A 12,427-nucleotide genomic window follows, 5' to 3' on the forward strand; every position below is an offset into this window, starting at 1 on the left:
GGGAGTCGCCACCAATCCTTTTTTGACGAGGTGTGATCGGGTCACCTCAAAAAGTGGTTGCTTTTAATAAATGATTTAATTTTATTTAAACAACGATTTTGGTCTACAAAATTCAGAAAAATGAGTTTCGGGAGTCGGTTACGCACGAGGAAGGATTAGCACCCTCGATACGCCCAAAATTGGTACCTAGTTGATTAATTAGTGTCTTAGTGTCGAAAATTGAAAATTTGAGGAGTTTTAAAAATACGATCCTTAAAAGAAACTCTGATAACGTGAATTGAAATATAAGATTCTCTTGTTCCGAAGGAATATCACATCCAGCACGTTAGGACACGATACTCTAAACCATCGAAACCAATATCACCTTATAGTTTAATGAAACCACACTTTGAAGCTTTAAGAGGATATTTGGCTATTTAGTCGAACGAGAACTCGAAACCCAGCACGTTAGGGCACGTTTTCTCGATTTTCCAAACGCGAAATATTGCCTTATTTAGAAAAATTTCCTTTTGATGCTTGGTGTTAATGCTTGACAAAACAATAACGAATACGACAAGGTAAGCAAAGTAAAGTGAGTAACAACAATACAATAGGTAAAAATAAAATGACGAGGCGATTACATAAATAAAGCATACAAATAAATAAATAGAACTAACATTTTAGAAAAAGCACAAGTGTACATGGATAAATAAACAAACACCAAATAACAATGATGACGATAAATACAATTATGTAAAAATGTATATACATGTATAATTTTTAGCCATAAAATAAGAAACGCATATAAATTATAGAATATGAAAACATAGATAAATATATACATATAAAAAAATCGGTAAGTATTATAAAATAAAAATGTAAATATGTGTTTATATATATTTACAAATTGTGATAATATAAAATATATGTATGTGAATTATAAAATATGTGAAGTATACAAAAAGCATTTTTAAGAATATAAAGAATATATAAGTATGTATATGATGTAAATATGCATAAATATATGTAAGTATATAAAAATTATGAAATATGAAAATATATTTAAGTATGTATAAGTACGTATATATACATATATGAATTAGATGTATGTATTTATGCTTATACCTATGTATACATAAAAATATGAGATATAAAAATATAAAAAGTATATTTATAATAAATGAAAAGTATGTACGTAAATATATTATAAAAATGTATCAACAATTTGAAATTATGAATATTAAAATATTTTAATATAAATAATATATAAGATGATGACATATATATTTAGCGATATTAAGAATCCATATAACATACGTAGAACATATATAGTATATGCATACCTTAGAAATGATAAGAATGATAATAAAACTATTTTCTACACTACATAAATACATACACATATATATATAAACACAGTATATACAATATAATATTAGAAAATATATATAATAGTGTAAAATATAACTAATAATATTAAATATATACAATGATAATATATATAAAAGATATATGTAATATAATTATATAATATAAATTAAATATAATAATACGACATAAAAAACATGACACAAATAAAGTATAGTATTAAGGACACATATATAATACATGAAGAATATACATAATACTAAATATTTAGGTAATATATGCGTATATTAAAAACTAGTAATAATATTACCGAGGTATATACAAATATGTCAAGTATATATACGTATTATAAATATATAAATATATAACAAAACATAAACTAATAAAAATAATAATAATAATAATAATAATGATAACATTGGAATATAAAAGAAACAAACATAAGATTAATAAAATATTAGAATAAAAATGAAATAAAAATATTAAATATGAAAATATATATATGTATACACGTACATAATAAAAATATATATTAATACATAATAATAATACTAATACTAATAATACTATAATATAAAAATAACAAGGATATTTAATAAAGATATAAAAATAAACGAAAAGGACTAAATTGAATAAAACAAGTTGTGGGCAATTGAAAGGAATGAAGAAATGGCTTATTGAGGCGCAAACATAGGGGGACCGAAACAAATTCCATCATTAAAAGCAGCACATTACGGGATAAATCAAAAAGCGCGAAATTATGGGCCAAATTGAAAAAAAAAATGACTTAATTGCAAAACCTGAAAAAGCGGAAGGACTGCGCGCATAAATATCCATTCAAATGAGAACACGCGGATCCTCTAGCGGGTCGGTCGGATGGGTCGGGCATGGCAAAACGACGTCGTTTTGGGCTTAAGTGTAGCCCCAAAACGACGTCGTTTTGGAGGGCTATATAAGGCCTAAACTAACCAAAAAATCATTTGGGAGAGGGAAAGAAAAAAAAAGAAGAGAGAGGGAAGAGAGAAGGGAGAGAGAAGGGAGGGGGAAGGAAAATCCGGCCAGGGGGCCGGTCACCGGAGGCACGGAGGCTCGCCGCGGCGCCGGCACCGAAAAGGTAAAAAAATATTTTTTATTTTTTTATGTTTATATTATATTGTTATTTTATATTTTTTAGTATATATATATGGGAAAATAGAACAAAAGACAAAACAAGAATAGATTCACAACCACCTTAGGTTTCCGGTTCTGATTTTTGACTTGTTGATTTACTGATTTTTGGGTGTTCGAATCTCTGCCTTTTGATGTTAAGATTGTAGTATTTCGGATATCAATTGTTTGCTTTTGGTTAGGAAATTGAAAGAGAGAAGAAGAAAAAAAGGGTCCCCCAAAATACAACCGATTCTTCCCTTTGAAATCTCCAAAAAACATCAAAATCCTCCCTCCTTACAATGACCATAGGGCTTTTATATAGCCCAAAATCCAAAAAAAAAATACAAAGAATTTCATTTTTTGGTGTTTTTCTTTGCTGTCCTTTTTTGTCTTCTTTTGCAGGCATAGAGTGGTGGAGGCAAGTGGGTGTGCTGGTGGCAGACAACTGGTAGTGGCGGGCCAAGGTGGGGCGGCGGCTAGGTTCTTCTCCTCTCTTTTTTTGCTGAAAATTGTTTAGGTTTGGGCTGGGTTTAGGGTTTTAGTCTATTGGGCTAAATTGGGTTTGGTTAGGGTTGGTTTAATTTTGTGATGGGTTGGGCAAATATTGGGCTATACAACTGCCCCTCTTTGCTCGTTTCGTGTAACGAGAACAGAGCAAAGACATAGAAAGACCAATTTTGCCCAGCCTTGCAGGGCCTCGACTTCTTTTGACACTTCTCTTCTTCAGGTAGCCTCATTCCGTCCACTGTGCCTTGTTGCTTCGATCCATTCTACTGTACTTCAGGAAGATCTGATTTGTAGCTTTAATCTTCTTCGCAAGGGAACGAAATTTATGTTTTCAGTCTATTCCACTGCAACATCAGGGGGATAAGACCTGACACGATCTCCTCTACTGTAACTTCAAAAAGGTAAGATCTTTTATTTTAATCCACTCCACTGTAATCTCAGGCAGATAGGATTACTATCTTCAATCTACTCCGCTGTAATCTCAGGGAGATAAGATCTGAAATTTTTCGGTCTTGTTCCACTGTAATCTCAGGGAGATAAGATCTATCATTTTGATCCGCTCCACTGTAACTTCAGGAGATAGGATAGTGTCTTCGATCTGCTCCGCTGTAATCTCAGGAGATAAGATCTCTGGCTTCAATCTGCTCCACTGTAACCTCAGGGAGATAAGATCTGGAATTCTCCGGTCTACTCCACTGTAACCTCAGGGAAATAAGACCTGATGTGATCTTCTCTACTGTAACTTCAGAGAGATAAGATCTTTTAATCCGCTCCATTGTAATCTCAAGGAGATAGGATTACTATCTTTGATCTGCTCCGCTGTAATCTCAGGGAGATAAGATCTCTGGCTTCAATCTGCTCCACTGTAACCTCAGGGAGATAAGATCTGAAATTTTTTTTTGGTCTGTTCCACTGTAATCTCAGGGAGATAAGACCTGTATAATAAACCTAATTATGCCTAATGATTAGGATGACATGATCAAAATGAAACAAATGCTCCTAACTAGACATATGTGAATGGTGTTTGCATGAATGCAGAATTTTATTTTTCCGAGAATGATCTCGCTTAGGTTATCACTACTCGAAGTTTATCAAGGTTTTGTGACTGATGTGCTACAAGCCTTCTCGCTTGACTGATTTTTCTGAAGAAACATTTAGCCAGACTGTCCCCATTGTAAACCTCAAAGTTATATCCACTGGGACGCCAAAATTTGTACCATCATTCTCTCACAGTAATCTAAGGGTAGAAATATGTGGCTTTTCCTCTGTCCTCTTTTATCACAATTCGGGGATATAGGATCTGAACCGTTCTGGTTTCCTACACCATTCTCAAGGTGTCGTACCAAAGTCTTATGCGCAAGTGAAGGCTCTCTTCTCCAAGGTAACCTCTTCCTATTGCCTGATGATCATTGCTTGCTTGTTCATTTAAGCTTTGTAATTAACACGACAGCTCGTCATTTTGTTCAATCAATGTTTAGACAACAAAATCTGAAAGGATAGTCTTTAGCTTAGACTTTCCTTCTTAGATATTTCACCCTTTAAACTTGGTATTTTCTAAACAATAGTCATGTTTCAGGTCCCTATATTATTTAGAAATTTTCCAGAGTAATGTGCAAAACTTCTTTCCTGAAAGTTTCATTAGTTCGTTAATCACTATTCCTATGCAACATGTTTGCAAAAAGATCATAACAATGGATAAGAATAAAGCTAGTTCTGATCATAACTCAAATAAAACATCACAGATGGCGAAAGAAAAGGTAACAAAGAAATGGATTGAGAATGTGCGTTTTCACAAAAAGAAAGGAAGAAAAAAAAACAAGATAATGTATTTTCAAGAATACACATAAGAACTAGGTCCCCAGTTATCGCAGCTTGAGTTTCTCTGTACAAACTTTCTGAATACCCTTCTAAGTTTGACATGTGTTCAGGAGATCTGCAATACTCTGTCAATGTTCCAAGACGTTGCATATCCTTTCTTATTGGTTCAAGTAAAGGAAGATCATCATATCCCCGATCAAAATTTGATCCGCTCAAATCCTGATGTTCCAATCCTGCCCAATACTTGAGTCGCCTTTTCCGGGTTTTCGACTCAAGCCCTCTTTGGTCTCAAAGTGCCCTTTACGGGTTTTCACCTTAGCCTCTCCAAAGTTTTTTTTTTTTTCAAGTGAAGTATTTCTTGACGGAGTCTGCGTTTACAGGATTTGGTAAACTTTTGCCATCCATCTCGCATAGGATCAAAGCTCCACCAGAAAATGCCTTCTTTACAACATAAGGGCCTTCCCAATTTGGCATCCATTTTCCTCTAAAATCTTTTTGCATAGGAAGAATCTTTTTTAGTACCAAGTCCCCTTCACGAAATTCTCGGGGGCGAACCTTTTTATTATAGGCTCGCATCATTCGTTTCTGGTACATTTGCCCATGGTGAATAGCTCTTAGCCTCTTTTCTTCTATTAGGTTCAACTGATCGTACCGAGATTGGATCCAATCGGCTTCATCCAACTGTAGCTCAGATAACACCCGTAGAGAAGGGATTTCAACTTCAATGGGTAATACTGCCTCCATTCCATAAACCATAGAAAAAGGCGTTGCCCCAGTAGAAGTTCTAACAGATGTTCGATAGGCAAGGAGTGCAAATGATAATTTCTCATGCCAATCCTTGTAGGTTTCAGTCATTTTCCCCACAATCCTTTTAATGTTCTTATTGGCCGCCTCCACTGCACCATTCATTTTGGGACGATACGGCGATGAGTTATGATGCTTAATTTTAAATTTGCTACAAACTTCAGCTATTGTGCTATTATTCAAGTTCATCGCATTGTCGGATATGATCCTCTTAGGCATTCCATATCGACAAATGATCTCCTTCTTCAAGAATTTGCTGACTACTGCTTTCGTGACATTTGCATATGAAGCAGCCTCCACCCACTTAGTAAAGTAATCAATTACTACGAAGATGAAGCGATGCCCATTAGAAGCCTTTGGTGATATTGGCCCAATAACATCCATACCCCACATGGAAAACGGCCAAGGAGAGGTCATGACGTGAAGAGGTGAAGGGGGCGCGTGTATTTTGTCTCCGTAAATTTGGCATTTGTGGCACTTCCTGGCATAATCAATACAATCTCCTTCCATGGTGGGCCAATAGTACCCAAATCTCATGATCTGTCTGGCCATCGTGAAACCACTGGCGTGCGTCCCACAAATACCTCATGGACTTCTTCCAAAATTTTCTTGGCTCCACAGCATCCACACACCTTAACAGTACTTGATCCTTCCTTCTTTTATTAACACTTCTCCATCTAAGACATATTCAATGGCTATCTTTCTCAGAGTTCTTTTGTCATTCTCTGTCGCTTGATCAGGGTATTCCCGATTCTTCACATATTGTAGGATACTCTGATACCAAGGACAATCATCTTTTCCCTCCTCCTCAATATTGCAGCAATTAGCCGGGGTCTCAGAGATACTCATCTGAACAGGCCTCATTGCCTCAAGTCTATTCACCTGAATCATCGAAGCTAGAGTAGCTAAACATCAGCCATTTGGTTTTCCTCCCGTGGGAGGTAATAGAAGGTGATATCGTCAAACTCCTCAGCCAATTCAAGAACTAGTTTTCTATAACCGATTAGCTTAGGATCCCTAGTCTCCCACTCCCCTTTGAGTTGGTATATCACCAACGCTGAATCCCCGTATACTCTCAGTACTTTGATGTTCCGTTCAATGGCTGCACGAATGCCCATAATACATGCTTCATATTCTGCCATGTTATTTGTACAATCGAAGTCCAACTTGCTAGCAACAGGATAATGATCTCCACTTGGGGATACCAAAACTGCCCCAACTCCATTACCCGTAGCATTTGAAGCTCCATCAAAATTTAACTTCCATACGCGATCCATTTGAGGATTTTCTTCAGTATTCGCCACATACATCAAGTCCTCGTTTGGAAAATCGAAATTCAAAGATTCATAGTCCTCCAAGGCTCTACTAGCTAGGAAATCGGCTATTGCACTTCCCTTTATGGCCTTCTGACTGACATATACTATATCAAATTCTGAGAGCAAGATCTGCCATCTAGCCATTCTCCCGTTCAAAGCAGTCGATTCCATCATATACTTTAAAGGATCTAACTTTGAAATCAGCCAAGTCGTGTGATACAACATATACTGCCTCAGTCTTCGGGTTGCCCAGATTAGAGCGCAACACAACTTCTCAATTGATGAGTACCTCATTTCGCAATCGGTAAATTTCTTACTGAGGTAGTATATTGCCTTTCTTTCTTTCCTGTCTCATCATGTTGGCCCAATACGCATCCCATGGAATTCTCCAACACTGTTAGATACAATATCAATGGCCTATCTGGACTTGGAGGTGATAAGACTGGGGTATTAGCCAAGTACTGCTTTATCTTATCGAAAGCCCTCTGACACTCTTCATCCCATTCACCCGGATTATGTTTCTTTAAGAGCCAGAATACTGGATCACATTTCTCTGTCAGTTGTGAGATGAACCGAGCAATGTAATTCAGCCTCCCTAGGAAACCTCGAACCTCCTTCTGAGTGCGCGGGGGAGGTAAATCTCGTATTGCCTTTACTTTGTCTGGGTCAACCTCGATCCCCTTTTTGCTAACTATGAAGCCTAATAACTTCCCTGATCTGGCTCCAAACGTGCATTTGGCCGGGTTAAGCTTGAGCTGAAATTTCTTTAATCTCAAAAATAACTTTTTCAAGACCTGAACATGCTCTTCTTCCGTTCTAGACTTCGCGATCATATCGTCAACATAGACTTCGATCTCTTTGTGCATCATGTCGTGAAACAAAGTCACCATAGCTCTTTGATATGTTGTTCCCGCATTCTTCAATCCGAAGGGCATTACCTTGTAACAGAATGTTCCCCATAAGGTAATGAATGTGGTTTTCCTCATGTCTCCAGGATGCATCTTTATTTGATTGTATCCAGAAAAACCGTCCATGAAAGAAAACAATGAATAGCCCGCCGTGTTATCTACCAAAGTATCAATATGAGGCAGTGGAAAGTTGTCCTTTGGACTAGCCTTGTTTAAATCCCTATAATCCACACACATTCGTACCTTTCCATCTTTTTTGGGAACAGGGACGATGTTGGCTACCCAATCCGAATACTTGACCTCTTGTAAGAATCCAGCGTCGAATTGTCTTTTGACTTCTTCTCTTATTTTCAACACAATGTCAGGTCTCATTCTCCTAAGCTTCTGTTGAACGGGTTTACAATCCTCCTTTATGGGCAGACGATGCACCACAATGTTAGTACTTAGCCCAGGCATATCTTGGTACGACCACGCGAAAACATCCTTGAACTCTCGGAGCAAATTAATGAGGTCTTGCCTTGTCTTTGCGGTGATTTCAGTTCCAATTTTCACCTCCTTTCCATCCTCTAGGCTCACTATTTCTAACGATTCCCTATGAGGTAGGATATGCTTATCCTCTTGTTCCATCATTCTTAACAAGTCCGGAGATGCATCATAATCTTCGTCATTTTCAAAGTCGTGGGATCCCTCTGAACACACTTTTTGCTCAAAAATAGGCTCCGTGTTTGAGGCAGCGTCACTCATGTCATTGATATCTGAAGACCTATGAGGGCATATCAAAGAATATACCAAGAATATAAATTTATGAATATGTTTGTGCAAAAGAATTACAAATGAAAGAATTATTTGTAAGACAATCAACCAAATGAAAAATATAAAAGGAAAAAAAAATGACTGATTGAGATGAACGTAGACACGTATTTCATTAAAATAATGATATTTAGGCCCAATGCCTATTTCACAAAAGATTTCATATCGTTTCTAGGCCAACAAACAACAGGAATGTTTTGAGCATTACTCTGAATAAGCCCTAAAGACTACAGGGATTTCTTCAGCAGTCCAATTGTTTAGCTCGCTTCCAGGCTCATAAGGGCAGATCTCCAACAAAGCCCTCCTTTCCGTTGCTTCTATGGCGTTGGTATAAACATTTTCCAACATTCCTCCCATGCCGATACCGGACACTCCACATTCAGAATGAATAAATCCTCCCGACACAAAAGATGTAGATATGTGGGGAAAGGTTAAAGGCTCACACTTAGCTTCATGTCCATTCAAACGCGCCCTTCTTCTCTCTTGTCTCTTCTCTACCTCTTTCTTCTTCTGCTTTATGTCTGGCCTGTACCCTAAACCAAATCTATCAAACTTTTCCTTCGGCATTGGTGCCTCAATCCTTCCCTGAAGATATTTTCCCAATCCTTTCCTGGGTAAGGCTCCTCTTCCTACCATCAATCGCAATCCCATCTCAGTGGTCCTGGATATTTTCGGTACTGGAATTCTATTTCCCTCCGCAATAAACATCGCGTTCACAAATTCTAACGACCGAAAAGAACATTCTAGTGCCTCATCGTTGATGTCCACATAAGGTGCATCGCTAGTCATCATTGCGATAATATCCTCCTCTGCATCTATTGTTACCAACCGATCCTCCGATACCAACTTCACCTTCTGATGTAATGATGAAGGTACTGCCCCTGCTGAGTGTATCCACGGTCTCCCCAATAGACAGTTGTAGGAGGGTTTAATATCCATTACCAAGAAATCCACCTCATAAGTGACTGGGCCAATCCTTAATGGTACCTCAATTCTCCCCATAACCTCTTTTTTGTTCCATCAAATGCCCTTACTATGCTCTGGCATGCTTTCATGTGCGAACTGTCTATTGGTAATCGACTAAGAGTGGACAAAGGCAATACATTTAGTGCAGATCCATTATCAACCAAGGCCCCCGGGAGTGTGTACCCTTTGCATCGGACAGTAACATGCAGGGCTTTAGTAGAACCTCTTCCTCCGGATGGTATTTCATCATCATTGAAGAAGATAAAATTGTCAGCACCAATATTGTTGATCAACCGATCCAGCTTGTTTACCGAAATATCGTCAGCCACATATGTTTCGTTTAGCACCTTTAAAAGTGCATTCCGATGTACTTCTGAGTTTAGGAGTAAAGCTAATACAGAAATGCGGGCTGGCTGTTTGTGCAGTTGCTCCACAACACTGTATTCACTGTGTTTCAAAAACTTCAAAAACTCATTTGCCTCCTCTTCTTTTATTGGTTCATTTACCAATGGCTCAACTTCTACTGCTTTCCCTTTCCTCTGTTCTTTCTTCCAATTCTCTTCCCTGGACGACTCTGCTTGAGCGTCATATCTTTTTCCATTGCGCGTGTAAGAACCTATTTCCTGATTTCTTTCTGCTCCTTTTCCCAAAATGGTCACATTACACCCGTAATTCCACGGCACCATTTTGTTATCCCTATAAGAGAAATTTGATGGTTTCTGGATTACAATTTTCGGTGTTACCTGAGCCCTAACCTCATTACCCCTAGGGCGTGAGATAATGACCACAGGATGATTTATTTTTGGAGCCTTTGTTCCCAACTCTGTCGCGCATATGCTTCTCATTTCTTTCGCATCTTCATAAAACCTCATCTCCTTGTTATCCATCATGCTTTGAACCAAAGCCTTGAATCCTTCACATTCTTGGATTTCATGCCCTGTTTTATGGTGAAATTCACAATAATTTCCCATCTCATGCCCTTCCTCAGAATCTGAAATAACCAACCCTCTTTTCGCCATTTCTTTCCAGACCCGTTTCAATGGAGTTTTTACTTCAGCAATGTCAGTCTTGACTTCTTCTCCCGTACCTTCGCTAACCATATTCACCCCCTTATCTGCGTGATTAGGTAACGGATTCTTTGCGTTAGGTGAGTCGTCAAGTTTGACGACACCTAAATTGATAAGTCCTTCTACTACCTTCTTGAAGGCAGTACAATTTTCTATCGAGTGCCCAGAAATTCCCGCATGATAATCACATTGCGCGTTCATATCATACCATTTTGGATACGGGGGTTGTAGAGGACTCAAGTAACGGGGAGCAACAACATGTGCATCGAATAAAGTCTGATACAACTCCTTGTATGACATCGGGATTGGCGTGAATTGGGGCTTTTCAGTAATTTGCCTAGCTCCCGACTATTGTCTTGATGATCCCTGTTGATTAGCAACCACTTTCTTTGGTTGATTCACGGTAATTGACCTACCATAAGCATTCACATTATTCACTTCATTTTCTCTTTTCTTCGGGGGTACCCTCCTATTATTTTCTCCTCCATCTATTTTTCCACTTTTAATGGCATGCTCAATCATTTCACCATTCATGATTATATCCGAGAAGTTTTTTGAAGCGCTTCCCAACATGTGAGTGATGAACGGGGCTTTCAAAGTATTAATAAAAAGCGTCGTCATCTCTTTTTCCAAAAGTGGTGGTTGCACCTGAACCGCCACCTCTTGCCACCTCTGCGCATATTGTCTGAAACTTTCGTTTGATTTCTTCTCTAAATTTTGCAGAGTTATCCTGTCAGGCATTATTTCTGAGACATGATTGTATTGTCTCAGGAAAGCCTGTGCTAAATCCCTCCAAGTAGCAATTTTAGCTCGGCTCAGCTGATTGTACCACTTTGACGCCGCTCCCGTAAGACTTTCCTGAAAGCAATGTATTAATAATTGATCATTATTAATATGCCCCGTCATTCTTCTACAAAACATAGTAATATGGGATCCTGGGCAACTAGTCCCGTTGTATTTCTCGAATTCCGGCATCTTAAATTTGTAAGGGAGCACCAAGTCCGGAACCAAGCTCAGATCCTTTGCATCTATTCCATAGCTTTCGATGCTTTCTATTGCCCTAAACTTCTCTTCTATCCATTTCCATTTCTCCTCAAATTGTTTTGGAAATTCCTCCTTCGCCTTGTCCTTTTCAACCATCTCATCAAGATCTGGGACAGCAATATTATTCGGGCTATCACTGGGATTAAAGCCCGCTCCGGGTTGAAAATTCATTGGGATTGAAGCATCGCCTTGGAACTGCTGGGGCCTAACCAGCTCAGTCTGTACTTGCGCATGCGGAGGCGTGAAACCTGGAGGATAAAGTGGTTCACCATTGTTTTCTTCTTCACTAACAATCACAGGACCTTTACCCTTATCTACTCCCTTCAATAATTGCGTCATCTTAGCCACCAGATCATTTTGGGACTCCTCCATCTTTTGCACCATGTCACGCTGAATCTTTTCCATTTGCTCTTTCATTTGCGCCTGCAACTGGTCTTGCATTTCTTTTTGAAGTCGCTCTAGCTTCTCCAACCTTTGGTCCATAACTTTTGCCTTAGCTCGGGTGCCGTAACTTTGTTGGGTTTCCAGGTTAACTGAAATGATTTTATTCGATTAAGTTTTTTTTAAATGGTTATTAATGCATATGATGTGATGCAATGCATGAAAAGAATGCAAAGAAAAAGAATGCGTTGATTCTAAATTTAATTCTATTAGAATAATTTTTCTAGAAGACAAATTTTTTACATGAAAA

Source organism: Gossypium hirsutum, chromosome D04, assembly GCF_007990345.1.
Source record: "Gossypium hirsutum isolate 1008001.06 chromosome D04, Gossypium_hirsutum_v2.1, whole genome shotgun sequence".
NCBI lineage: Eukaryota > Viridiplantae > Streptophyta > Magnoliopsida > Malvales > Malvaceae > Gossypium > Gossypium hirsutum.